Below are 24,746 nucleotides of genomic sequence, written 5' to 3' on the forward strand. Positions count from 1 at the left end.
TAAGTGGCAGAATGATAATCGTCTTCAGTCAGTATGTACACTAATATTCTGCTGTTCAAGCCTTGATTACATTTTAGCACTCTATTTTAATAAAAATATTATTTTTCAATAGAAATGTATAACAACAATGTTTGACTAGGATATTTTTATATTTACCTATCGATTGGAAGCACTGCATTTAAGAACGAATCTCATCCATATAACACACCTGAAGTGGAACAATCAATTTACCTGGCTCTTCTGAAAAAGATTTGCTTACGGGCTATGTATGGAAAGAAATTAGATTATTACATTTAATACAAATAAAAGCTGGACATTATCATATTGACTTTTAGGTGCGGCCAATGTACTGCACAATGTTCAGCAGTGCGTCAGTGAAAGGTTTGACAATATCTAACCATGTAATTACGTGTAACAGAAAACGTTGATTTCTAGGCACTATATTTAGGAGCGCTTTCGAAATTCAGAATTCTAAAATTAAGTTTAAAGATATATTGTGCAGTAAATATTGTCTCCTGTATTTTAGAAGAGTGTGTGTTTCTAAATCAATTAAATCGCAAATAATCATAGTACAACATCTTATCAGAAGTGCATCATCAGATGAAGTTCCCGGATTTACCTGCTTTTGAAAACGAATTTACACTATTGGATCATGTACCATAAAGATCTATTTCACTATGTGAGAATAATTAAAAGCATAACAAACAATTCTGTTTTAATTTTTATTATGTTCAAATATCTAATCCTACAATGCTAGGGCACATCCACAGGGTTCATAAAAGCAATGCATACAAAGCAAGAATGGTTTCTGATAGTTTTACTCAATATGTGATGTGGAATGTGAGATGGATATTACAAAATGATGGTTAGCATGACAAAAGAAACCAACTTTTTCAAGTAAAGGGTTTCCAAAAGATCTCTACTGTCTGGGGTCAGACCAAAGAAAGGAGGTGCCAGACCAAAGACTGGATTAATATAACCATTGTTCACTCTGTATCTCCACATTTCAATAGCGCAGAACAAAGTGAGATTAGGTCCACTGCGTTCCTGTTGTACAATAAATTGAAATCACAATTTGTGGAATATTGGCTCAGTATTGGTACTGGTTAAATCTATTTGGGACCAGCTTTGCAGCATTGGGTATGAAGAGGATTGGTGCTGCTTCTTAAAAAATATACCTGGCACTGAAATACTTGACTGGGATAAGTTGAAGACCTGGTAGTTCTTTCTGCCACACAAGTGATCTCACTATTAGGGTGTGATCCAGCAGAAGCGTACTTTCACATTTTTATTTTTATCTTTTCCCCTTACTTAATCTACACTCGTATTACTCCTCTAACCATAATGGGCCCTTGGCCTTGGATGGCCAAATCAAATACTTCACCACAGAGGAAATGATCCTCTAATGAATCTATCTCCACTTATTGGAGGGGTAGACATTAGTATGTTTAAAAACTCTCTGTTAGCTGTCCAATGAGGACCATTAATTGACAGTCAACTCACAGGTTAGAAATCCGATTTAGATACACCACTCTCGAGCCCACACTGTAAATGTATAAAATAGCAACTGAAAGTGCCAACCTCCTAAAGAAGTTAAAACAAGTAAGAATTATACAAACTAATAATTCTGCAGTCGCTACACAGAGCAAGGGAAGCAACACCTGATGTTCTGTCAGGGCATGCTGATGCTTCCTACAAAACAATGACAAATCAACAAGACTCAAACAAATTAGAATAGATTGGTTATAGTAGTCGAGATGCAAAATTAATCGTACTCAACAACTGCTTGAGAAGCTCAGTTAAAAATATAACAGTTTTAATAACAGCGTGAAGCATTTAAGCAGGCGTTCAAATCAACAATAGTCACAGAATTAAAGTGTCCAGCTGCCAAATTGGCAGGGGATAGGTGTAGACTAACAGCTCAGATTCTAAGGGGATGGAAAAGATTCAATTAGAGTCCATCAGGGGCGAGTCCAATGGCATAGTCAGAATAAGAAATAAGAAAGTTTGGCATAGAGGCCCAGTCTGTAGTCGACTGTAGCATCAACCTGGAATGGCATCCAAGTCCGTAATGCAATGTAATGCTCTTCAAAAAGCATCAGGAGAACAATTGTTTGTGCGTTGAGAGAGAGATGAGAAATATGTGGGTTTTGCCACTGCCTCTCCTTTGGGGTTTCTTTTTTTATAAATTATGTGTTAAAGTCCTAGTGGCGTAACATCACACCACCATCTAAAGACCATCAAATGGCAATAGGCACATCATGTCACCTAAAATGAGTGAAACATTGGGCTGACTTCCTATGCTTGTCATGAATATCAAAACTTTGCAAGTCCAGACAGGCCTAATGTTGCTAGAAAAGAAATACATTGTTTCAGCTTACAGTCATAGATAACATTTATTCCCACAGAAATATTTCACTGTGAACATTTGAAAAATAAATGAAAATATGTCAGGGGATAGAAGTGCACAGAACAAACAAGTTACATTACACTTGCAAAGAACGATCAATTGTATTAAATCTGGGAAAAGGTCAACACCAGAAAAAAGGCATCTCCAAAAGAAGGCCTTTAAATTAGCATCACACAGTTAAATAAAATCAGCTTTTCAACTCTACCTCATGTATAAGGAAATTAAATCAATTCACATAGAAATGTATAAACTTCCCAAATATTATTACACAGAAATGGCTAAAATTAGGAATATCCTACTACCACAACTTTTTCCCATTAGTCATATAAATGCATGTTTCTCAAAAAATATATTTCTAATATTGTTTAAAGGTTTACATAAACTATAATATCTCTAATATCATTTTGTAAAATATCGAGTTTAAACTTCATTGTTCAAACCCTTTTGCTTTGATTTTCTAATTGGTACATATTAGTAATAAGCACTAAGACACTAGGCCACTTCATTTAGTATAGACTCCATTAACAAGAATAAGTATCAATAGTGCAACTTTTTTTTAAATGTATTAATATCACTCTGCATATTTTTTCTTCATCTCACATTTTAAAGCACACTTTTACGGTGCTTCTATTACACGTGTCTCTGTTTCATGAATCATTGCATCTATCAAGTGCATTGTAACATTTAAACTTTTTGTGTTCTCTACTTATAATTGTGTTGTGTTTTAGAATTCTTAAAATCTCACTGGATCAGGTGCCTGGTAGTCAGATGATTACATCCTGACGAGACCCCTAACAGTCACGCCGGACTGACACATCGACAAACCATCCCTCTTGGTTGTTAAGTGTAATTTAACTTCAAGGGATTCCACAGTGACAAATGCAAACCTTTTTATGAATTTTATCCATGAATACATACAACCATTGGGAAGTGTACAGTGTATTTTATCTATGTTCTTTGTAAATAAAATCACCATTGGTGCACTGGATCGTCTGCACTATGATCACTTAGGGGCATATCAACAACAACCGGCGATAATTATCTCTAAGCGCACTTAGCGCTAGGATAATTATCGCCGGCTAGCGTGAATTTTTATCGCTGAGATAGCGTGCTATTAGCAACGCTTATCTCAATAGCGATAAAAATTCTCACGCTAACAGGCTAACGTGAGATTATCACTGGAAACCCAGCGATAATCTCACGTTACCTTGTTGATAGGGCCAGGCAAACTTAGCCATGATATCCTCCTTCCATAGGATATCATGGCTAAGTCAGAAAAATACCAGACGTAAAAAAGCAGCGTTAACCGCGGTTAGCGCTGCTTTTTTTGTCTCTAACAGGGTTAGCGACATTCTTGATAATAGGAGAAATGTCGCTTAGCGACATTTCTCCTATTATTTTACTCTGGAACGCCCCCTTTGCATCTCATTAGAGATGCAAAGGGAAGCGTAGAGTAAAAGGGTGCTAACATGCAAATTTGCATGTTAGCACCCTGTTGTTGATAGGGCGCTAGTTTTATCTCTCCTTTTTTGGCTTTTAAAGCCAAAAAAGCAGAGATAAAGCCCTTGTTGATATGCCCCTTATTTTGTTGATTGTTACACTCGACTGAGACAAAATATTACAAGATACAAACTTTATCAGTTCTGTGTTTTGCCTTCTTTGTAATTAATTTTGACCAATGCATAACTCTGGATTCCCTCTAAGATGCATTAGAAGCTTCAATTTTTTAATGAACCCTACAGGACTTAATACATACCTACCATGGTCAACATGGGCAGATAGAATTGTTATTGAAACGCAGACCAAAGATTGAATGCAAAATAATGGATGGAATTTATTTATATTAGTTTTGGCCATTTCACTGCTTGTCTAGTGTGGCATTTCTTTGACCCGTTTATTACTCTATGAAACAATTTCCGAAACAAAGCTATTTCTGATCATTAACTTGTGTGTAAAGTAGTGTGGGTGCTGCACCCACATGATGAGCAGCAATCACCCACACTATAGAATCCAGATGTCAGCATAAGGTATGAGTCAGGTGGAGCATATTGTGTGGAATATTGGTGCAAAATCTTGCCCACGTGCACTAGTGTGGATGATTGACATAATAGAAACAGCATTGGTAAATTGGCATATGTTAATTAAATGACTTTTTGGTGTTGTGTTTGTGGAAATACAGCAGCTATTATATATTTAGAGAATGAATGAACTGTAGAGGGCAAAGTAATAATCAATGTTTTAATGTATATTTTGTGTAGTTGTTTCTCACTTTCTATAGCTTTTCATATGGCATGTAACTGACTTAGAAACCAGATGGCAACCACCATGGAAATGAATCACTACTTAAGGCGTAACACATTGGATCTGTATGTGTTAAGAAGCAAGCCAAGCATAATTGCCTATTAGATGTGTCCTTTATCACGGAGTTACAAGTGGCAAGACTATATTTTATATGGCATGGCAGTGAAAATAAATGTTGCCCAATAAATAAATCATGTCATTTAGAGCCACTGCAATCATAAATTAACATTATCCAGGCAGGTGGCATGCTCTGTCTACTGGTGTTCACTTGAAGCAGGCAGTTTCCTCTAATATATTCATAAAAATCCAAATCCATTGCCATTGGACTCCAAGAGATTGTTCTATTTGTGTTTTCTTTTTGTTAGTACTTAATAGTACACAGAAAACAGAAGAAAAGGCCCACATGTTTTGTTCACTCCTTGACCCCTCCCTGGTCCATGTGGAGCCAAAAATGCAATATATATTATTTTTGCAGTTCAGGTAATCTGCAGCACAGTTTATTTCCCTGCCTGAAGTTTCACAGGCAAGGAACACAACTTTGGTCCTGAGAGAAAAGAGCTGCTCCCGTCTGGGTGGAAGCAAAGCAATGGAGCCGGCAGAGCCAGAATGGCCGTTGACTGGGGAGCCAGCAGTGGCCACAGGGGGCCTTGGGGATCCGCTGATGGCTCCAAAACTTGGGAATGTTGGGGGTGCTCTGTGTGGGCACTGGGACACCCACTTTAAAATAATGACTGTCGCCCACTAGCTCCAAGTATTGGTGCTGGCTGGGGAGCAGGCAGGAGCCACAGGGCCCTTGGGGCCCCCCATGTCTCCAACGTTATAAAATGTGAGTGTCCGGGTGGGACCAGAACACCCATAAAAAAGGATATTAAAAAAAAGAATAATAAATGAGCGTTCAGGAGTGGCTCATTTATTATTCACTGCTCCAAGCAAGGAGCGCCCCATAATGCCCTACGCGGGGTTTTTAGTTCTATGTTTGGATCATGGTGGTGCCCTAGAGGAGGCAGGGGCACCACCAAGCATTGTTTAATGTTGTGGAGGGCTGTAGGGAATGCAAACCCCCCAGTAACATAAAACACAAACATTAAAAAAACATAGTAAGTCTCCTGCATCATGAATTCCATGACCCCAGGCGAGCTTGCCTTATGTTTTTAAAGCACTCTGAACTGGGGCTGGATACTTTTCAGCTGGAAAACTGGGACTCTTTGTGGTTGATTCTATGTACGCACATAGTGGCCTGAAAAAAGTTTGAAAAAAGACTCAAAGACCTGTTGAATGTTTTTTTTAAATGCTTTATTGAAAATATATTGTGTCAATTACTGTATAAAACATTGCAGTCTGAGAATTAAAAAAAATATACATTTGATTATAATTATTGGTGAGTTTGTGCCCAACCTCACACGTGCCTTAAAGTAACCATAACTCACGCCCTCACCATGCATTGCTAATTGCCTCATATATTACATAACTCATAGCACGTTCTATGACACCATTGATAACATTAATGCAACATCTGAAATTACTACAACTAGTGAATTTCTGTTGTGGTTAGTGTAAAACGGTATGTTTCAACTGACATTTTCACCTAACCATAACGTGCTTCTAGCTTTGCTTTTTCAGAGAGAGAGAGAGAGAGAGAGTGTGCGTGTGAATCTTTGTTTATGAAGTTTATTAAAAGGGATGCCCTTATAAATCCATCTAAAGCACTTTATCTGTCAGAAACCGATTTCCTTTGGAGCTCCAGCAGGGCCAAACCTATTTCCATGATAACAAACTCCATTTACCTGCACTGGTTTCCATCTTTTCAGGGCTCCACAAAATCCGCAGAAAAATCAGTTTTCATTATGCGTTTCTTCCATCAATTTAGTTTCAGAATAGAAACACAGATGGCTTCTTGATTTGGTCCCCACTTGGTAATTTACATCGCCAACCAGCGACCTAAACAAACAGATAACTTTACTCAGTCAGACGTTGCACTTCCCTCTTTGGGAATGAGTCAGGAGGGAGAATTTGTTTTCATTCCAGCGGATCAATGGAGGCAAGCATCATTTAATATTCAGCAATTTAACTGGTTTCATTGTCACTTTAATGAGGCCTGATATTTATTTTATGAGGCATTCCATTAATTAAAACACATTCTCTCGTTGAGGAGGTCATTAGGACAATAATTCTCTTCAGTAATGTTGCTAATTTTGCTAGCATCCCAAGAGTGTTTCTCTTCCTGCAAGAAGCAGCTTTTGTAAAATGGGCTGTTTTGTTGATTAGAAACTGTATATTCCTAGGATAGAAAAACTGAAACAAATGAAACCGATACCAAACAACAGTATTATTGCTAATTTTTTATAAATATAGTATTTCATTCTAGTGACTGGTGATCAAAAGATACTCGGAAGGCAATGTGTGTGTATGGGTGAGTGGGTAGATGTTAAAATTAATGAATAGTAGGTGGGTGAGTGAGTGAGAGTGCATTAATGCATCAATGAGTGAGATGTGCTTGGCAATATAATGGTTGTGTTAGTGCATACAATTTGGAATGCATTCCTTAATGCTTGAACAATCAACTCATAGAAGGATGAATGACTAGATGAATGGGAGAGGGAGCGCATGACAGGTTAGAAGTCAGAGAATCTCCGGTGACACTGTTAAAAGGAAACACAACAACATATGTGAAAGGGCTGTTTCCAAACAAACAGTTAAGTGGGAGAGCCTGAAAGGAATATCTGCTACGTTTGGCAGATAGACAACTACACACAAAAAAAACAGGTTGCTGTGATATGGCAGTCACAATATTGGAACTATCTTTCATGAAGCATACTATGTTTGTCACCTTAAGTTGTAATTGACAAAGGTGAGTAGCAGGAAAACACCAAACTCATTCTGCCATTGCCTACTAATATCAAGGGGGGGGGCAGACGCCCTGATGGGCCAGAGGTAGAGTAGACAGAAATATCAAGGGTCCTCCCCCTAAAGGATGGTGCAAAGTGATTGTGACTGGGGCACTGACATAGAAAGGGGATAGTAGGAGTCTTCCTTCCAGCCATTTTGATATACATACTGTATTATGTATTGAAACATTGTGTGGACCAGAAGAACAAACACTAGCCCCTTTTTGATTCCCCTCATTCAAATTGAAAGTAGAAACTGATGTTCAGTGGGTCCATATGCCAGAGCACCATTCCCTTCCATTTGCCTGTCTTGCACCCTCACCTAACCACCGCTCCATAGGAAGCCATGCTGGAGGCAGAAGAGAAAAGCCACAGTTTACACAGCATACAGCGCAGAGAGCTGCTCAAGTAGAGACAGCAGTCCACCTCCCTCCCAACAGGGCATAGTAACACAAAGTAAAACCTACAAAGCATGTGTGACTGCGGAGATTAAAAAGCAAAAACCATGCATTGTTACAGCAGTCACCTCATTGATGAAAGCCGCATTCATGTGACAGTCATAATAGATGTGAAGGGATTTCCCTTTGCATACGATGAGGGTTTTGGGCTGTCCATATCAATGAGGGGTAAGTATTGTTTCCTGTGGCTTACTCGTCACGTTATAAGAGACTGCATTCACTGTACCTACTTTCCTTCTCACCAGTGCAACATATAAAGCTAGTAAATGCAAACATTAGTGAACTGATATGGGCTGATCCAAAGAGGGCTCAGAAAAAGAAGCCCAGGGCTTCAGGGAAGTATGCCATACTCACTTTCTGCATATTGTGTGTTGTGTTGACATGCGATTGTCCGACAATTAAAGCTGTCTCTAGCCAGATCTAAAATTATATTTTGTCTTTCTTTAATGCTTTTGCAGTAGTAGTTTAAATAACATCACAACTTACCTTCTATATACTGATATTTTTTCTTAAGTGTATTGTCCATGAAGTTGTCGGTGCATCCAAGCTACCCCATTGCAAAAGCTCAGATAGTCTGGACAAGTTATGATCAACAGCATGTTGATCTTGGTTATTCAGTAATTGGGTATTGTGACAAAATATTTCACAATACATTTCGGCAATAGTTTGTCACATTTTGTCAACATGGATAAGCATTGCCATGTTTCTCCCTCTTTATTGTGTTCTACCTTTGTAGTATCCGCCTACACCCAGCACATCCATTCTGTTTCAGTGTCAATGCAGACAAGTATTGTGTAAAGTTAGAAGGAAAGTAGGCAATTCATGTGCAATAATCAGTATAGACCGCAATGTACCTTGTGATTTTCTTCTACAGCCATACCGAGCCTTGTGCATTTTATATGCATATACAATCGGATGTAGTATTACAGGAAGTCTAGAACCCCCTGTAGCCTTCGAGAGATTCTACAGTTCAAACGTCAAGCATCTACACTATCCAACATCCTGCCTGTCTCAATAGTGCCCGAGCCCAGGTAACTCATGTTAATGCCCTATACGTCCATATCTCCAAGTGGGCACCTGCCCGGATGTGTGCACAATCGACAAAACACCCATACTTCCAAGCGGAAGAAAAAACAGAAAGTATTCACAAAATAAATACGATTGGGAGATTAAGTAACGTCCTTTTTAGTGTATTGGTCAGGCTTATTAAAAATATATCTCAGCAAAAATCAGCTTCTACTCTTTAGGAACCTTATAATGTGCTTCGTAAATACCATCAGCTGTTCAGATATGAAATAGAAACATAATGAAATATTGGCTGCCAGAAATGAATTACAAAGGTGAACATAAAGGATTTGCAAGTTCATACTTTGAGTGTGATTCACAAACTTTTTTCCCAGCGCGTGTGTGTTCTGAAACGTCTGTAACAAGTCATACCAGCTCTCAATTGGTTTAACACCGTTAATCATTCCAGGATCCTGGAATGATTAACGGTGTTATCCAAGGAACCTTACGATGAAGGTATAAGCAACGCATAAGCAACGGATGTGCTTTTTACTAGGACAAGGAGAGCAACTTGCACTGCTCCTCTAAACCAATTGAGAGCTGGTATGCGGGCCCTTGGCTCTCACTAGTTATTTTTGTTTTCAAATAGATAAAATCCAGGGAAGCGATTGCAGTTCCTTGACGCCCTGATGAATTTGCCGCAAAGATGAGTAGGCAATGAAACATGTTGGCCATTCTTAAATGTGGTTACATAACATGACCGTGGTTTTAACCTTGGGATGACTCATAGAGCGGAATAAAATAATTGGAACTATACACGTGGGTCAGACCTAATTTTATCTGTAAGACTACACAGGTCTTTCCTTTTTCCTTCCTTGTTTTGGTTTTGGGCTGCCTAAACAAACCTCCCGGGTTTTTTTCACATTATTTTTTTCACATCATTATTTATATGAGAAAGACATCGATGATGAGAAACTCGTGAGCAAACTGGCGAGAACCTGCCAGCAGCTCCTCTGGTGTTGCGCACGTGAGATGCTTTCTCATTTTTCACACCTTTTTACTGTTTATGTTCTTGGTGGAATATTTTTCACATGGTTGGTTGCTTTTTTCAATTCTTGTAATTTCTAAATATTAGGTTCTTTGGCACAAGGGATTTTGTTGATAGTTCATGATAAGAACTACTGTTGATGGTGTAATAGATGTTCACATTACCCTTCTATTAATCCCATGTAATCAAAAAAGTGCTCTGATATTACCAGGTCTTTTGTTTTGCATTATTGACTGAGTGGAGGGTGGCCTGGTATATTTTCCCTCTTAAACTCCTTTTTTGAATATATTGGCTGTCTCTAAACCTAAATTATTTCTCGTGAATCATGCAATATCACTGCCTTAATCATTGCTACTAGTACTGAGAATGCCCTGCTTCCTTAATAATATTCAGCAGTTCTTTCCCCAAGCAAAGATTCTGCAGCTCTGTCCAATCCGATCACACAAATAGTTACTTTTTTTGTTCTCCCCAACCCTCTTAAACCTTCAACTAAAACGCCTCAACCCAGGTTTACCCAATAATTATTTCTGTAATGTACTTCACTGCATCACATTTTACTTGTTGGTGCAACATTTTTTTTTATATTTTCTTGTTGCCAAGCCCTGCATGGGGAATGTGCTCGAAACCAATGTCAAAAATTGAATTTTTCTTTAATTCTGTTGTCTCTAATAATGCCGATCATCTACGCCATCTGTTTCATTCACCAAACTGTCTACTTTCTCCTCTGTTACTTGTTCTTTCTCTCTGTTTTTTATTCAGTGCAAGTGACTGTTTCTCATTGAAGTCATGACATTGATAACCATTTTTGGCTACTTTCCTTCTGTTTTTGTATATTTTAGCATCTTCAGCCACAACTTTGCCACCCCTCTCATCTGCCTTCCTATGCCTCAAACTCTTTTTCTCCCTACCACATGGCTTTAGGTCTGCCCACCTTGGTCACTTTGCTATTCCTCCTGCATATGTCATGAGCCCCCTCCTTTTCTCTCTCAGGTGTTCCTTTGTCCACTATTAGAGCTTCTTTTGGATTCAATCTCCCTTTTGATGCTGACTTTTCTTATTCTGTTCTTTCTCTACTTCTCTTCAGGCTCAAATTTCTCTCTGTCGTTTCACTATCAAGTCTTGGAGGTCATCAATTTTTTCAAAATTAGAAGAAAATTCTCTCTTTTCCTACTTCATCTGTAGGTCACATTCTTCCTACAACCACCTCTCTACCAACTCAGTTGCCTTTCTCTACCATTGTTTGCAACATTGGCTTTTTATTTGAGTCTTAGTTTAATTTTTCTCATCAAATCTCTTCTAGTTGTAAAATCTGTTGCTTCGACCCATAAAATATTTGCAGAAGGAGATCACTACTTCCTTTCTCTTCTGTGAAACTTCTTTTCTAAACATCAGCTCTTTCTCATCTTGTGTTTTTCTTATTAGTATGCTGGACTTCTAAATGTGAAACTACTCCAATCTGCTCTATTGCAGAGCATCCAATACTCTTGTGGTTATCTCCTATTTTCTATTTGTTGTCACATGCACACATATCACCCTAGCTTTTGAGCTTCATTTCATTTCCCTACTCCTCTTCCTCTACCCCTCCAATCTTCGTTCCCTTTTCTTTGTCTTTACATTGTTCCACATCCTGGCGTCTTAATGTATGATCCTTCATTTCTCAGTATTCAAACTCTTGGATCTCCTTCATTGTCTTCATTATTTTTTCCTCGACTTTCGTGATTTTTATAACGCTTTTGTTCACTTGTTTATCTTGATCCCACTGTATGGGATGAGGTCCCAGTTTATTAGATGACGTCAAAGTTACACAGACTCAACAATGGTTGAAAGAGAACTGCCTGGTGTCATCTACTCAACCGCGAGCATGTGATTGTACGATGTTGATTGCTGCCAGTCCACATCATTTGTAGCCCTCTTTAACTTGCTCAGCACTTTGAATAAACTAAATTAAATTCTAAAACAATAATTACTTATGCCCTGTTTTATAATCTGGTGAAGAGTTACTCTGTCATAAACATAACAGATATCCTGTCCACCTTTTTTGCTAGGACCATAGGATATAATGCACTTGTAATAAGGTGGATGGGATAGCCTAGCCATCATGTTTGTTAGGAGTAGCCTGCCCTCCAAACTCTAAATCAGCTTCATAGTGTCATTAGGACCAACACACATGGCAGACACTCCTTCTGAAGTCGGTTTTTCTGCAAATGGATCATTTCTGCATTCAGGTAAGAGCGAACAATGGCATAGCAAGGCTGTCAAGAGGTCTAATTTATGCAAGGAAAATTGACCCGGTCCTCTTTTTTGGTACGAAAAGAAGCTATAATGGGGTACAGAGTGCCCATCAGAACTGGGCCGTAAGTGCAACTGCCCCTAGGATATCTATGCACATGAAGAAAAGTCCAACCTTCCCCAACACTCCTTCACCCCACAATAAGGTTACCTATTTTGTCACATGCTGTAATTGTTGTACCTGCATTAGATGCACAATGAGTGCCACTCTATTTGTCGGATGGTATTGGAAGCAGCTCAGTGTTATTCTCCATTTAATAAAGCATTGGAAAATGGTGCAGTTGTCTGATGATCAGTGTATATTTTGATGACTTAATAACTAATTGTGCTGAGAAGGATTTTACACCAATAGTTCAAACATTTTTATCATTTATGGTTTTGCCATTTATGTAGCACTTTTCACACATGAAGCACTACGTAACGAACCTTGAGGGGTGCCCCCTGCAAACTACATGGAGGGGCCTACCTCCAGACTCAGTCAGGAGCTGTCATGGAGGGTACTGTGCTGAGGGATCCCCTTGGAGCTTGGTCCCCCCTGCACCGCAGGGTCTGCGGGTGCCCTTTGTTAAGCCACTGACATGAAGTAGTGACATGTTTTGCAAACAGGTGGCACGCTATTTCATTGGATAACTACAACTGTAGAGATGTTTGTCATGAATATGGAGATGCAATTTGTCATGCAGTTTATCACACAGTTGTCACACAAACATTGCAGTCCCTAACATCCTTTTGCAAGGTGTATGATGTTGCTTGACGTCACATTGGCCTGACAGTAGGATAGAAAGTGGCACAAAAAAATGGATTCTGTAAATGTGATTTTTAGCGCCAATAGTCAAACTTAGATTGAGGTATTTTCAGCCACCCCACTTTTCTTCTTTTGATTGACACTAGCAATTTTTTGCCTCAAGTTCTTCGGTTGTTTCAAATATCCTGCTTCAGGAGGCGACCTTTCGAGCGAGAGCAAAAAAGATTTGGAAATCCTATCAAAAGAAATGTCACGCCTATAAAAAGGCCACATTATAAAGGAGAACAATTCGCCGGCCTTCCGCCGACTGTCATTAAGGGCACTATGTGGTCTTAATAAACACAAAGATTGCCAGCTGCACTTTTCCTCGCAGCCACTTTATTAGCGCAGCGTCCAGGGTGAAGTCTGATTTAATTGAGTGACTGGATGGAGAGGGACCAAGAGGAGAAGTAAGCATCTCGAGACTTAATGAAGAAATCCCTATTGTGATCTTGCTGCAGAGTCGCATAGCTATCCTCCTCTGGTAATGATATGGCCTCTGCGGTGAACTTGGCTGGGAAGCCACATGCGCTCCGCTCGCTACCTAAGTAAGTCATCAGAATGCACTGGAGCGCGGCGAGTGACTCACGCGGGCCCCAACACGTCATTCCTGGCCGCCATTTCCTGGATAATAGGAAGTGGCGCAGTTTCAGATTATGACTGATAGGGGTTATAAGGCGCCGGCCGTACCATTCCGCCTGCAGGTGGGTTCCGTTTACATCACTTTTGCAGGTCTTATATCTTAACGCGCGGCTCATTCATTTTCCACCCCCCTCCAGCCTTATTGCGGGGGCTCCTCCAGGTATCGCATCCTTCCTCCTGACAAGCAGGTGGCCTTTGTTTCCAATTCACACATAGCACTCCCATTATTCTGCCAGCCATTCTGAGCCACCCCATGCGTGATGGGGATTCTCAGATGTCCCTGCACAAAGATGCCCTACTGAGAATGTGATTTTTCACATTATATTGCCTGCATCGGCTGTGAAATACATGCCGCTCCAGTGCCACAGCGTCATTATCATTATTTGTACAGAGCTGAGAAATAACTGAGGAGCGCTGCCCACCAGGGAGGCAGAAGCAAACCCCCTAAGTCGCAGTGGCTCCGTCTGATTATTTATTTTAAGAACACTGATTGTTCACCATCTTTGATCTTCTCCAGTCAAGTGAAAATGCAGGTTCTGTAAGTCTTCTAAAATTCAAACGTCGTATTGAGGTCATCCAGGCTGCGGTTTCTATGTGAGACAAGCAATAAGGAGAGATTGGTAATGGCACTGCTGTATGTTTACACAGAGGTCACTTTCCATTCTTGTTTCATGAGAAGTACAGAAAATGTGAGCCTGCCAGGGCTATGCATACTAAAACCTGTCTGCTAATATTATGCAGAGGCTCAATTCACACATATGACATTCTATATATTTGAAGTCGAAATTTGTGAATACATCTTCCTGGCCTGTTCGCTTGCAGCTTTTCTAGTAATTGAACTTTGAAACATTGCATGTCTTTCCTCTCAATAATAGTTGAATCCGTCAAAGGAGCCTACGTTTTATGAGCCATCTTGCAACATTTTATTTAGAAAGATGGGCACTATTCTAACAAATAAGAACATACGTCAGTTCACCCCTTTTGTTCTGCTTTAACAATCTTGTCTGTTTCTTTAAAAATGGCTTTGGTGAGGTACACACTGTTTTAAGATATAATGCTATTAAATGTTTGGCCTGCTGCTTTTTTTTTACACTGGGACACAATAGCCCTAGAATAGCACTTGCACAATAGAGGTTTCAGGTCTTTGTGCAATGGCCTTACAGGGTCCAGTGACTGTTCCACATTCCTTGTTTTGTGGTAGGAGGTTACATTGCAGATTCGCTCTTAATGACACGCAGGGATTAAAAATAAAACCAATACAATTAATAACAAGATTTTTACAATTAAAATCACATGAAGCTAGACTTAAAAATTATAAACATACAAGAAAGTGTTTAATTTAATGCCAGAAAAGCAGGGATAGTCAACGTTGTACTGGGAGGGTGCATCCTCTGCACATGTAATTCCTTTACTGTACTGTAACACCCTCCCAGCACTATGCAATTATTAGTTAAACCCCTTGGAATTAGGAATAGCAGTGCGGACACAGAATTACCTTACAGTATTCCGCACAGTTAGTGCTTAATTTGTAAACTAATAAGTGGCGGGGCTCTCGTCAGGATGTCCTAGCAGCTTTCACCACACATTGCCCCTGCCAGCTGCCAATGACAGTACAAACACAGCTGCTAACTATCATACTCTTACACGTGTGACACTTAATACTATTCCAGGCCCCCAAAGCTGTAAGAATAGCTTTGGAGGAAGTTATTAGTATTGCAACTGTAAATTGAGCTAATAAATGGCTGTTGTGGTGCTAAATTAGCCAGACGCCACCATGAGGCAGACTGTCATAAATCTCAGTGCTGGCAATTAGGTGCCGGTGCCAAGCACCGGCTCAAATTAAGCACTGGGGTAGTAAGTGTGAGGGGCTTCTGCATGGGGGAGAGTTGAAGGGAGGAGGCTAGGAAGTGTGGAAGAAAGATGGGGACGAGTAGTAATGGAAGAGCAGAGCACTGCATGATTGGGAGAATGATTGGGCAGAGCAGAATTCAACAGATGAGTATGGTTCTGCTTGACTCATAATCAAGGCCAAACCGTGGAAGCCATAAAAGGAGGCAAGTCAGGCCGCAGACAACATGGGCCAATATGCAACAAATGATGAAATTGTGAGGCACTCTTATGAAGATCATAAAATTAGGATTGGTCAATTGTGTCCAAACTGTACCTTCAGTAGAGGAACAGTGAGGGTTTTCTTATCAACTGCACTCACATTTAGTCTTTGGAGCTAATTTGAAGAACTGATAGGGTCCCCAACCTGAGAGAGTCCCACTTATGATGAGTAGTTGCCAACAAATTGTTGAGGAGGCAAGTCTTCAGCCAAGTCAGATATGAAGTAAGACTAAATGCTACTGGGACACGTCATCAGGAAAGCCTTGAGACGGGATTGTATGGTACATTGTCTGAATTTAGTAAGGACATGGTGCTTTGAATCTGAAGCAGGGTCTGCTGTGCAGCTGGTCTGCTACAATAGGTCATACATGCTTTAGTATGAAAGTGTGTTTTGGGCGGTCTAGACTACTGGGTTAGTCCTGGTAATGGGTAGCAATACTTTCTGACAATTTAAAGCTTACCACTATATTTGTCAAACCTTATCAAATGGAAGGAGCTTGGTATGCCCTTTGTGAAGATATGTTCTCCTCACAGTGTTGTGTCCCTGGGGCCACTATTTACTCGAAGCTGAGGCTGATGGGTGCCTGACCCTTACATGGCCGCCAGTGGTGACTTTCTTTCCCCGAGCTGAACTTTTCCTTACATAACCCTACCAGGACTGTGCCTGACCTCATGGTGGAGTCTGGATTTCATTCGGACCATGGTTTCTCACCCCCGCGCTAATCTGACAATCTCTGAGTACACCTGATCACTATCCTGACAGTGGAGTCCGAGAATTATGTCGGATGCCAGATGGAGCTGCTCTGTTCAGCTATTGAGGAGATTGGCCTTGGTTCATCCCCTTGACCGTCACCGACCCAGCCGGACTTTGGGCACAGTTTCTTCCCATCTCCCTGTCTCGCCCATTCCCCCCTCATCGTATTTCTGTAACTCTGCTTTTTTCTTGTTGTCTATCTATCTATCTATCTATCTATCTATCTATCTATCTATCTATCTATCTATCTATCTATCTATCTATCTATCTATCTATCTATCTATCTATCTATCTATCTATCTATCTATCTATCTATCTATCTATCTATCTATCTATCTATCTATCTATCTATCTATCTATCGATCTATCCGATGCCCGATGGAGCTACCTTGAGAGCTATAGGGGAAACTGGCTGTGGATTCCCTCCTCGGCCGTCACCTACCTAGTTGGTCATTTGGCAGACTTTTCCTTCGTCTCTCATACTGTCTACCCCCTCTTCCTCTCCCTTCTCACGGTGTCGCATATATTTGATGTAACGTGTAATTGTTATCATTGTTGTAACATTGTTGAACCTTATATAAAGCGCTCAGATACCTACGGGTCTAGCCAACACTATATAAAGCTCGTTAAATAAATAACTTGGTTTTTTAAAACTGGCAATCATGTCTCTGGAAGATTGTGTGGTTTGTATTTCAGAAGTCACCTGGGGACTTCTGAATTGTATCCAGTCAAAAAAAGATAAAGAAATAGTACGATATCAAGAATCACTTCCATATGGAACACGCCCTGTTCTCTCAGTCAGGGGGCCACATGGACATATTTACAAAGGCTGATGCTTTTCTACAAGTTTCTTACATGACATTGGTCCAAAATGGCAAAGATGGTTTGGAGTTGAAGCCTTTGTGGGAGCTATGGAACTTCCAGTCAAATACCAGGCAATAGAAATCACAATGCTACTTATTGCACCTTTAAGGCAGGTAGCCTATTGATGGCCTGTGAATTGCCTTTTAGAGAGTACACAGTTTTGTGTTATGGACAGTGCAGAACAGGTTGCACTGTGCTCATTTGGCACTATGCAATAGTATACCTCCATCAATGTTCCATCAGTTAGCCAGCAGGCTAGGCCTATCGTTTGGCCTTAAAGCTATTGTTTCTAAACTCGAGATGGTTCTTTTCTATACTAAAGTCTTATTGTTGTTTGAAAGCTGCCCTTTCCTAAATCATACTGGTACATAACATCAGGGCACACGCTGACAGTATACACGGGAAGACAGCGTCAACCCACTCTTTTACAGTGTGGATGCCGTCTACGCTGCTAAGAAGTTGGGCCCAACAGAAATAAGCTGAACTTATTCTTGTGTAATTTTCGGACCCCAGCACACATTCAGCAGTGCCTGCACGTTTTCTGCTTTTGTTCTGAGCAGCAACCTGCAGGCGAAGGTGCTTTGTTATTTTAAATTCCAGCTTTGCACACAACAAAGGCTGTTGGAGTAGCCTGGCTGGAAGCTATCTTGCGCCTCACATCTACGTGCAAATGCAATGGAGGGGAACATAGGAATACCACTTGTTATTACTTCCCAAGTGCTGAAGAGATGCATACTTTTGACTTTTTTCAGTCCCTGTATATTAGTAGATATGCATGCACTGGAAGAATGTCAGATGTGTTGGTCTATCCCAGTATTTATACAAAAAACAATTTAAATACCACTATTTCGTTTTCTTCTCTTTTATAGCACTGCTCATCCCAATGCAGAGTGTTTGAGTGCTTTACATCACATGTACACAGCATATATTGACAATAAATCATGTGTGTGTAAGTCAATGTACATGATGTTTTACATAAGACAGTGAGGGTTACAAGGTGTAGAAATCGCATGGCCTTCATAGCTCGCTGTCCTATATTAGGATTCCAGTTTATGAACTGAATAAAATAAAATCTGTCATCTGCGAGTTACATGATGTGCTTTACAGGAGGCATATTAGCCCTTCATGCTACTTTGATCCAAAACTGGGGCTTAGCAAAACACAGATTTCTCCAGCAAATACATTAATCTCCAGAGATATCTCACCATTATTATTGTTTCCTGTGATTTCCTGGGCCCACAGAGATCTCTGCTTTCGTTGCCTCAACCCCATAAGATATTTTAAAATGCAGATTTTTCAACCAACGAAGCAGAACAGATTTACTGCCACTTTCTCCTTGATGCCAATTTCTTTGTGGCAGAGTTTTAAAAATGAGTGCATAGGTTGAGGCCCACATTTTGACTTGGGGTTGCGTCACTCTTTTGGCACAACTCCAGTGCAAAATCGAATTTGTTAAATATTCTAATGCGCTCAAATGTACTCATGATAGCCCTGCTAAACATATCTGCGAGGTCATAAGATCTGATGTCACTTCTTGTGATGTCACTTCCTGTGAGGTCATTGGTTGTGATCCCACTTCCTGTGATGCTACGTGCAATGCCACGTGCCATGATGTCACTTGAATGCTGCCTAACTTGGTTAGCTGCCCCACTTCTGTTTTTAGAACTTGTGCCCTGCATAACATCGACCGCTATTTTCTAAAAACAAGGTAAAACTTCTGTCAAAAACGTTTTTTTGAATCAAGCATACATTTGCCATTAGATTGTTCACCACCGGTTACGAAGTAATGTAGTTTAAACAAAATAATTCATGTAATCATTTCTTTTCTAACAAAGTGTCATACAACGGGTAAAGGAAGGCATCCGCGCAGAACTATTGTTAAGACTGTGTTGTATCAAGCACTGTAATGGAAAAAAGAGGAAAGTAACATTTGCCCAACGACACCAGAGGCTATTTTACCAGTACCCATAAATTACAAAAAAAGCTCGAGGTAGTATTTTAAATTAATCGCTGGTTACCATTTACTTTAAGACACGCACATACCTTTAATTACAATTCAGGCTTAATTCTATCTTTTCCCTTTGTTTGGATTGCCTTCAGGGTGAATGATAATGAAGCCGTCGTATCTTATATCTGAGAACAGAATATCTTACATTTGAATACAGAGCAGTGAAGGGTGGTGTTTTGTCTGCTGAATTTTAATAAACTGCCCATGTGACCACCTTAGCTGCTATGTGCTACATGTCTTGTGTAACACCTTCAATCCGTGCTGAGTTTTCAAAGGGCGAATGGTTGGTTTCAAGGAACTGATTAACTAGTTCTTTTTTTCTTGACCCATGTTTAAGATTCTCTTCATCAGGGAAGATGAACCCATTTTAAAAGGTGTTTTTTCTTAAATCTGTCCTTCCTGGTTTAAGACGGTATTAAGCTCACTATTTCTGGCTCACCGATCTCGTCCTTTTCATTACAGGATCACAACAAATTTGTTGTCATTAAACACCATCAACATATTTAATGTTTGAAAATAATTCCTTCAAAATCAAAAAGATTGTTTGTGAGCAGGTTAGACTTATGCCAGGCTTACTCCTGAAATTTCAGGGATAGGACAGACCAACTCACGAAAAAAGCTTTCTTGAACGGTCAATTTAACCACTTATTTTCATGCTCAATGTGCTTGGGAAGTGAGTGTGCCATGCCTCCTCTGATCTGTGAAATCAAAAATTGTAGCTAACAATGTTTAATAAATCTGCTAGACTATAAAATGCATGCTAACATTTGGCTAACTTGCCAATATATTTCAGTAAGTTTGTTGTTAATACCCTCATTGGGAAAGAACAATGAGCTCAATTTACAAAACTTGGAGTTCATTAGTACTAGAAGTACTAATGGCTTCCTCGTGAATTTCAGGGGTAAAGAGGAATACTCCAGATGAGGTCCAGGAATTCAGGAGAGCTACAAGACTTGTCACATTTTTGTGATCAGGCCAAATATGTCAACACGTAGTTGACAATATTCTATGTGCATCTGTTACAGCCACTAAGTGAAGTACCCTTAGTACCAGTAGCGGCTCCTCCACTAAGGTGGAGGAGCGCCGCCTCACTGCCAGGAAGCAGCAAAAGAAAGGAGAAAATAAAATGATAAAAACGTAATGTTATTATCATTTTTGTTGTTCTCCTGCTGCAGCAGCGTATTTGAGGGGGCGGGGTGGGGCCGCAGATTAGGGTTGGAGTGCTAGAACACTCCAAAGTGTGCAATGACTGTTTGGTCAGCCCTCTCTGGCCGTCCAAAATAGTCATGCGCACTTTCCCTGTTCTCCATGCAGGCTGCATTACAACTTGCATGGACAACATGCCCACCCTTCCAGCCCCGGGTGAGCGCTGTGTCACGGCGTTCAGACCAATCACAACGCTGCATTTTGAATTGACTGCAGGGAGCATGGGAGTCCTGGTGCATCCTACTGTCTGTTTCTCACAAGAAGCCAGGGAGAGAACAGGACGGGACACAGGAGAAGTGGCGGTAGCCAGAGGGAAGTGATTTTTTTTTAACCCGATTTACTCCCCACACCCCTTGCCCATTCGCCACCACCTGCCCCACTGCTTCTTTCAGGCAGCATCTGCGACTGCTTAGTACCCGGACAATTGAAAAAAAAATATTTTTTTCATCCTCACCCTTCAAAAAAGGGCTGCTCTAAACACCATTCTACTGCGTGCTATTAGAATGACGTGCCAATAGAGCTCTCTCATAACATCTCTGATTCTTCAAAACAAGCGCAGACCTAAAAATACTTCTACCAGTAAAATCTCCCCCCTTCCTCACTGGAGACGTAAATAGAAGGGCCTTGTCATATTTTCTGCTGCCTCTTTAATCCAAAGAAGTAGGTAAACTATGAGATCTTTCATTCAAATTTACTTTTCAACACTGTTTGGGCAGATCAGAAATTTGTCATTCCGAGACAGTGATATGGAAATAATTTGACCCAGTACAATCATGCATTACTGATGAGGACCTCCTTCTTTTCATCTGCTCCCAGTCCACTCTCCCTAGGGAGTCATAAAGCACACTTACCAGGCACCAGGTATTTTAGTTAAAAGCATAGAATGAGATGGGGCTGGCCTGTCCTAGCAGCAGGCCTCTCCTCCCTGTAGCCCAAACAGTCTTTGGGTCCTGACCCCTAGGATGGAAGGTTGTGGGATTTGCACCCATTTACCCTCTTAGCAGAAAGCACAACTGATTACCGGGATTGGTATTTCAAATAAACTAGAACTGGTTAAGGGTCATACCATCCTGGCACTAGGCCACATCCCCTCCTCTAGACCCCATATAGTCTTTCTGCCCCCACCATGGTTGGCATTTACATCCAGTCAGCCCTTCCAAAGTTTGTCAGGTATGCTGATCAATGCTTTGAGGGCAGCGCTGTGAAAGCATTTCAGAATGACTGTGTGCTTGAGTGATGGCCTGGCCCCACACTCAACAAAGTTATTAAAGGTAATAAATAGCATATTACGCTCTGCACATTTTCATATACACTCTGTGTGTGTGTATGTGTGTGTAGAAAGAATTCATAATGTGCAACTGTGTAATATATATATAAAACGCTTTATATTTTACATACCAGTCAGTGAAGCGCAGCAGCAGGGAGTTGGGCCAGGCCATGCACAGCAGTGGGGTGGGTGCCCACTGGTGGTTGAACACAGAGCCTGGTCACAAGCCTCACCATGCCTTGCCATGCACTGCTAATTACCTCATTACATCATTCATGATTATGACTTTCTTCTATCACAACATTGATAACATCACTGCAACATCTGAAATTACATCATTAATATCCGCAATGTGAATGGAAAGGTGTGAGTTATAGTTAATTTAGGACAAGAGTTATAGTTACTTGAGATAAGTGAAAAATGTTATAGTTAGGTATGGTAAAAGCATGTTACTTTACCGAAAACAAATCTAGAAATTTACTATCATTTCAAATTCATGTTGAAGTTACAGTTGGCTATGGTGATAACAGCTTACCTCATGCTCAGAAAACCTTGGATATTCACAGAAAAAAACGTAGGTTAATATGACTGAGAGACAGATGTATGATGCATTTTGCCAGTCACTAACGGCCCATTAGACCATTAGTGACCGCTAAAATCCATTTTCAAATGTTCAAACCCCATTTTGCGAGTCGGTAACCTACTACAGACACGCAAAATAGGGTTTGCAAGTCGCTATTAGGGGAAGGGGCGTTCTAATGGCGTCCCTTCCTAATAGGGAGTGGCACTGGTATGTAGGAATGTTTTGCAACCCTGAATGTAGTCGCAAAACATTCTCAGTTTACCACCAATTTCAAATTGGTGGTAAGCCATTCACAAATGGGACGGGGTACCCATGGAACCCCGTCCCCTTTGTGAATGGGGGCACCAACATTTTTCAAGAGTAGGCAGTGGTCCTATAGACCACTGACCTTACTGAAGAAATTAAAAGAAATATTTTCATTTTTATTTTTGAAAAGCATCCTGTTTTGCTTTAAGGAAAATGGGCTACATTAAAAATAAATGCTTCATTTAAAAAGCAGTCACAGGCATGGTGGTCTGCTGACCCCAGTAGGCCATCAACCCTGTGAGTGCCGGCCAATCCTAATGGGTCACAAATTGCGACCTGCCTCATGAATAATAACGAGGCAGGACCCTTGCGACCCATTTGGGAAGCACAAACAGTGTCTCAGACACTGTTGTACATCAGGTTTTGTGAGTTGCTAAAAATCGCAATTTGCAAGTCGCAAACCGTCATAGTCGTACATCTGGCCCATAGTTAAGTAAGGTAATACCATTTTGGCGGAACAGGAAACCACCGAAGACCAGAATAACTACAGGAACGTCATGAACGAATACCACCAGCGCATAAGAGCCACCAAGCGGACCTTCATCAAGAACAAAATCCACACCAGTGCAAGCAACGCAAAAGAACTCTTCAACACCATACAGCAGTTCATCAAACACCCCAGCGAAACCACGGACGTCACTCCATCTCAGGATCTCTGCAAAAAGCTCAGCTCCTACTTCCACCTCAAAATCAAGGACCTCTATGACAACTTTAGTGAACAGACTCCGGACACCACCAACCTCTCCACAATGACAACCAGCCTACCATCACCACCTGGAAGCCTGCCACCACTGGTTCCGACGAGCTACGAGAAGGTACTTCCTTTGGTGATCGTGCTCCTTCCAGCATTGTCTATTTGAAGGCGCCCTACACCGCTCGTGTGAGCTCATGGAGCTATAATGATAAAATTCTACAGTTCTTAAGGTATACAAGTGGTATATTTTTCTACACCCATAACAGGGAACAAAGGACAGTGTTTGTGACTATCAGGCATATGTACATTTATTCTATCACCCATTGAGGTGTAACAGGGATCGTTTTTTTGGTCCTGAGGAAGAAAGCCAAGGGGATGGCTTCTGAAACATGTCGACCTAGTAGGATGTGACTCATTATAGTACACCATCTACACCTCCCCACTTTTACTATTCTCAGCCAGGGGAAACAACAAAGTATTTTTGTTCCATTAGCCAGAGAATTTTTAACCATCTCACATTTCTTTTCACGATCCCACGCACTACACATACTCACCAATCACTGAATAAAGTGCTCCTACGTCTACGTAAGTCATACCATGCCCCGTCCCGTAGAGGGGCTGGAAGACCCCAATGATGAAGCATGACACTGAATCAGGTTTCAGTGTGTGAGGGGTATTTTACAATTTTTTGAAACATTGCCCTTCCCTCAAATTGAGAGAAGGAGCTCTGATCCTTTTGCACCATTTTTCACGTATGACTAAACACTTCAAATAAAAATAAAAATAGCAGCACACACATGGGTGCATATATATTCACATCATACATGGTAGAATCCCTATGTTGGATACCACTGAAGACACCACCACGACCATGAAGAACACCCACTGAGAAGCCCCCATGGACCCCTGCCCACCACACATCTACCACACTTAGCCGTACCATCCACGCCTCCCTCGAATCTGACACCGTCCCCGATGACTGGAAGTGGACAGAGGTCATGCCCCTCCTCAAGAAACCCTTGGCCGACCCGACGGACCTGAAAAACTACTGGCCCATATCCATCTTCCCTTCGCAGCCAAAGTCACCGAAAGATTCATCAACGCCCAGCTGACCACCTTCATCTAAGAGAACG

At 40.8% G+C, this 24,746-nt stretch overlaps 1 protein-coding gene across 2 annotated transcripts in view; it reads left to right on the top strand.

The window, feature by feature from the left end:
- Positions 1 to 24,746, top strand: part of ROBO1 (roundabout guidance receptor 1) — a 1,505,960-nt gene that overhangs the window by 221,446 nt on the left and 1,259,768 nt on the right. The gene's annotated exons all lie outside the window — the stretch shown is intronic.

This window comes from Triturus cristatus, chromosome 8 (assembly GCF_964204655.1).
Source record: "Triturus cristatus chromosome 8, aTriCri1.1, whole genome shotgun sequence".
Classification (NCBI taxonomy): Eukaryota; Metazoa; Chordata; class Amphibia; order Caudata; family Salamandridae; genus Triturus; species Triturus cristatus.